Source organism: Corylus avellana, chromosome ca5 (assembly GCF_901000735.1).
Source record: "Corylus avellana chromosome ca5, CavTom2PMs-1.0".
NCBI lineage: Eukaryota > Viridiplantae > Streptophyta > Magnoliopsida > Fagales > Betulaceae > Corylus > Corylus avellana.
The window spans coordinates 6169977-6175916 of NC_081545.1; the positions used below are offsets into that span (position 1 = coordinate 6169977).

Sequence of the window (5940 nt, forward strand, 5' to 3'; positions counted from 1 at the left end):
TAGTGTAGGGGGATATGCGTTAAATAAAAATAACACTATCTCTTGTTTTATTAATTTATCTCTCTAAACTCAATATTTTAAAAGACCTGGATGTATTTAATTTATCTTGCACTTCCCAATTTTTTTTTTTTTTTTTTCAAAAGTTAGTTTCTAAATTATGTGTCACCATCCCATTAAATTTAATATTTTGGAAAATGTGACACCAACTCATAGGACGGTAACACATGCATCATTTGAAAACTTACTTTTGAAAAAATAAAAAATAAAAAAAATAAATAAATCCAAAAGTCACATGCTCAAATGTGCTGAGCCCAAAGCGAAAGGCAACCCAAACGGATTGGTGCACTCTCCTAGATCATCACTTTGAGGTGGACATCCATAAGCCTCTGTTTGAACCCAAAACTGTGTGGTGGAATGTTGGATAATTATCATAATTTAGTTAATATTTTAACACTTTTTTATTTGTGTACTAAAACTCCATAAATGATAAAGATAAAGTTTGAATTTAAAACATTTATTCTGATAACATATTAAATCATCACTTATTTTTAAAAAAAAGTTAAATTACTAGGAATAAGTAAATTTAATTATTTAATCTCGCTGAGAGTTCTGCCTAGATGCTATTTTTAGTAGGGCTAGTAAAACAGGTTGGTGGGTCGAGTTCGATTCGACCTGCTTGACCCACCAATCTGATAAGGGTAAATCAAAAGATGATTCATTTATCTAATCATGTCAAACTCTTAAACTTGAACACGACTCGTGAGTGACTCGACACAATCTGTATTCCATGTATATATATATAGATGTACAATTGAAAGTTTAAAAACTAAAGATAACATTACAATTTCAAACTATAGTTACACTTTACCCCCCAAAGTTTGGAGCGATTTTTAATTCGACCTCCAATGTTTTAATTTTTGCAATGCCTTTCCCCCCCCCAAAAAAAAACTTCCAAATTTTTGCAATTCAACCAATTTTATCCCAAAATTCCCATATTGCCCATAATTTTATTTTATAAAAAAAAAAAAAAAAATTGGGGGTGCAAAAATGGCCAGATTTCGATTTATTTTTTATTTTTTATCGTCACTACCTTAATAATGTCATTTTTTGGGCCAAAATATTATTAAGGAGTCATCAATTGTGGGAATTTTCGTAGGGCATAAAACATATATTAACATAACATATCATCCAATTGAAATAAAAACATCATTATCGTTTTTGAAAACCATTTCAAAAACATTATTTTACCTAGTAAGTAATTGTAGTACCTCGAGTGTTTATTAAGGTTGTGATTAGTTCTAGGGGGGCCAATGGGTTTGTTAAGTTAATTAGGTTCATTGGAAGTGAGAATTTGATTTTTGGCTTTCAGCCTAATGTTCGATTTTGTTATATACTGAATGTCCAATCTAAAACCCTAAGACCGTTGGAACAACAGTACACCGAATATTTCAAGGAACACTCGATTCCCGAATGTTTCACACCTAGCAGTATTGTGTAAATCAGCTCATTTTTATCCTTTGTTTTTTCTAACCTATAAATACCACACCCTCTTTGACCCTTTAGCTTATTTCTGCCCTTTAGTGTTACGTTTTGTGTGAGTGTGTGTGAGAGCTTTGGAAAAGAATGAGAGTTCTTGGTTGTTTTTGGTTTCAAGGAGGTAACTTTCTTAACTTAACTCATTCCTTATATTGTTGTTACTGTCTACGTGTTTTTCATAGCTTAACTCATAGGTTTTTAAGCTTGTAATTGTGTTGTTGGTGTTAATACTAGCTTCATGATGGTTTAGAGTGTTAATGATGTTTGATGTAGTTCTTTTTGCATGGATGTGTTACTATGGCTTAGGACACCATTAGGGATCTTGTTAAGACCAGAACTTGCCTAGAACTAGTTTGGTAGATTTTTGGTTCAAAATGGATTTTCTACCCGGCACTAAACATTTGACCTTCGATGTCCGAATGTTCGATGTCGTGCATAAACTTTTGATACTCATTGTCCGAACGTTAGATGGTTAGGCAGAAAGTCTATTTTGAATATATTAAGATTTATGGTTTGTTTTAGCTTGGAATTAGAATTAAAGATAGGACTTTTCTTATATTTCGAGGTTGTAGAGACTTATGAGGACTTTGAGGAAGTGTTGAAGGACCCAAGTGAGTAAAATGTATGTTATTACTTGAGGAAGTGTCGTATGACCCAAGCCTCACAAATGCATGTTATTACTTTCTTTCTACGTAACATAATTATTTTATATATCAAACTGCGTTTACAAATTTCGTAAAATACATTTTGAATTATTGTGAACTCTACTTTGTGAAAATATATGTTGATTAAACAAGATAATGTAAATAATAAAACTTTTAAAAGCGTGATTGTAAAAGACAAAAATAATGAAATTGCTTTATATGACATGATCCAACTTGAGTGAGGCATCATCAATAGGAAGTCTAAAACACTCAAAAGATCATAGTTTGTGCATTCTTAACAAAAGGGTAGATACCAAAGAAGTCCATTATTTTTATATTTATGTTTTTTTTCAACATGAACATTAATTGCTTACACAAACATGGTGGATCTTGTCACACTAAGTTTGTTCAATAGGGATAGGTTTAACAATTAACGATGTCAAATGATCTTTAATCACCCCAGTTGATGTCCCAAGACCATCTCCATGTTGGTAGACGCATTGAGCAGTGCGAGCCATGTTTATTGACATCTTCACAACGGATTTTGGGAAGGAACTTTTGGCACTCTCCTCATTCAGCTTTGTCCATGAATATCAGATTATAATCTTTATGTGATCTTGAGCTTCCTCTTTGGATACACTTTCTTGTTCCATGTAGCACTCTGAATTTTGCCACATCACCTCTCTTGCTTTAAGCCTACCAATAGAAGAAACAGAAAGTAGAGTAAAAGGTCATATCAATCTAATTGGTATATATATACGTCTTCCATTTTCAACCTTTGTTGCTTAATTGCAAAAATTTGCACCCCCGAAGTCCCCAAATCGCTTAGTCGAGTTATGAGGGAGGCCCAATATATTGGCTCAGAATCATGCTTGAAGCAATTAAGTGCATCTTTTGATATGGTGCACCCAAGCAAAACATAAGCATGGACAATGGCTGCAGGACCACCCACAGAAATCAATGAATTTTCTAAGTACTTGTCCACAGTTGGAGTGTATCCACTGGAAAACCACCGCGCTTCTATTAAATGTGATCTACAAAGATTTGACCACTGCATTGAAAAACTAATTAATGCCAATTAGATATCGCCATTAGAAATGAGAAAACTTCACTTACCTCTTATATTTATGTATTTTTGTAATCATATCATTAATATTTTAAAATTACAATGTCAGGTTATTTATTTTAAAAACTCTGTAATGTCACTCCTATATATTTAAAAATCTTTGAGGTTAAATCAGCCGGTAAAAAAGTAAAATGTACTTATATTTATGTAAAACTAAAACTAAAACTGAGAAAAAAAAAAAAAAAACACTCGTTGGTTTTGCAAAACATGCATGTGGCTTGGGCGCTTGGCTTTGGTTGTGGGTCTGTTGACCTACGGCTCGCCAAGGCCGGTGACCAACTTTTCTTGGCCGTGGGTCGGGTGCCCTTTAAATTTTTCTTCTTTTTTTTTTTTTTTGTTTTTTGTTTTTTAACAAAAAAATTCTGACAGAGTTGTAATATTGCAAAGTTTTTAAACTTTACCACCCATCATAGAAAATTTTTAAAGTTTGAAGATATGATTGCAAAACAAATTGAAATATCACGTGTTAAGTGAAGGTTTTTTTTTTTTTTGGCTGGTAGAGTTAAACAGCATTAATCAAATCTACGTACACCCCATTAATTCAAGAATTCACTTCAATTTTCTTACCGCTTCCTTAATGTAGCTAGGGGAAAGTATCCAAGTCCTGATCTTTGTTGACATCAAAGACGACTTCATTAACATAGTTAAGCATGGCAACATAGCAGATCTTCATATGTTGGGGAAGATCCTCCATGGCTTTCATGTCCCATCTGCTCAAAATATTAGAAAAGGACAGACAAGAAAAAAGTTACAATATTTGTAATCTAAGTGATGATCCGGTTTGGACAAAATAAAAATAAACAATAGTAGCGTTGATAATTATTGATGTTTGTTTAGTCTTTATACCGATCCACAGCATCAGTGAAGGATTCAAGCCCATCCAGCGATCCATATATATCATACATGTCATCAATAGCTAATAATATGCATACAAATTTGGTGATGCCTATCCTGCACTTGGAAAATTGCGCCTCGAAAATGATCCCCGTCGCCCACAAATAATTCTCCATCAACTTGTCCCTTGAGAAGGGTAGCTTATCTTTAAAACCCAAGTCTCTCCACCACCTGTGTATATATATATATATATATATATATGAATCAAACTCAAACATGTCAATCTTTTCGCAAGTCTTCCATTGAAGAATATGGATCAAAGTAAGAGGTTTACCTTGCTAACTCCTGAAGCTCTCGATGATATATGGATTGCACTAGATTGTAATCTAACTTAGCCAGCTCAAGCAAAGTCAAGTTCTTTGCAGTATCCTTTTGATAGACATCAATAAAGTTCCGTGCTTCAACTCTTTGCATCCTCCAATACAGGGGGATTTCCAATTTTTAATCTTGGCCTTTTATTTTTATTCAATAGCCATACAATACCATGTATTCTATTTAAATTAAATAATAAAATATTAATTCACTTTTAAAAAAAAATTAAAATAACAAAAAGTTAAAATCAAGTAAAAAAAATTGGGATGGTCTGGTCTAGGGTGGCTTCAGCCGCCTCAAAATCTGGGGTGGCTTCCCTAGGTACTTGGGGGTGGTGGTCCGGCCACCCCAAAGCCAAACAAATTTCAACCTTTTTTTTTTTTATTTGGCCATTGGGGGTGGCCGAACCACCTCCAAAAGGCCAATAAAAAAAAATTGAAATTTTGGTCTTTGGGGTGGCCGACAAAAGGCCACTCGACTCAATGAGTGGCTAACCACCCCTATGAATTGGCGCCCTCCGTTTCTTTATTTGACTTTATTTTTATTTTATTTTATTTTAAAATTAATTAATATTTTATTATTTAATTTAAGTGGGACAATGGTATTGAATGGTTGGATAAAATAGATGGCTAAAAAATTGAATAATCTTTAATTAGAATAATAGAAGGGATCATGATCCCAGATATTCCAAAAAAAAAAAGTCTTTTCAAAATGACCGTTTTCACTATTTTCTACAAAAGTCAACATTTTATTTTATTTTTCTATCACATTAACTATTTTTATTACCTCTTAAATAAAATACTCGAAAATACTCTTAACAAAAAGAATTACCAAACACACCAAAGTGATTTTTTTTTTTTTCAATAAAACAAAAATATATCAATAAATTTTTTTTAAAAAAATCTTTTTTAAAATTCCACACCCAAATTTTTATTTAAAAAAAAAATAGTTTTAGTTTATAAAAAATAAAATAAAATATAATTTTATATTATTAAGGGTATAATTATTTTCATCATTGGAAGGACATTGATAATTTTTAGTAGTTTGATAGAAACGTTGTCTCAATTGAAAGTTTAGAGGAAAACATTGTCAATTTTAGTTAGCAGGACAGCTAAAATAGGAGCAAAGAGAGCTACATACATCCACTGATCGCGCAATTTGAAGAATCGTTTGGCAATATGCTACTATGCTCAATCTTCATTCACCAAATTAATGTAAAAACAAAGGTTTTTTTTTTTTTTTTTTAATCCCTATCAATAAAGATAGAGGTTTTCATGAAAATAATTTTTTTTTTTTTTTTTTTTTTTTTTTTAACATATCCACACAAGGGAAGAGGGAGAGGAGATTCGAACTAATGATATCCGCTTCATAAGACGTGGTCCATAGCCAATTGAGTTACCCATTTGGGAGACCATTGAAAATCATATT

At 32.2% G+C, this 5940-nt stretch overlaps 1 pseudogene; it reads right to left on the bottom strand.

Moving 5' to 3' along the window:
• Positions 1-2578: 2578 nt before the first annotated feature.
• On the bottom strand, positions 2579-4632 carry LOC132181648 (probable terpene synthase 9; annotated as a pseudogene).
• Positions 4633-5940: the final 1308 nt, after the last annotated feature.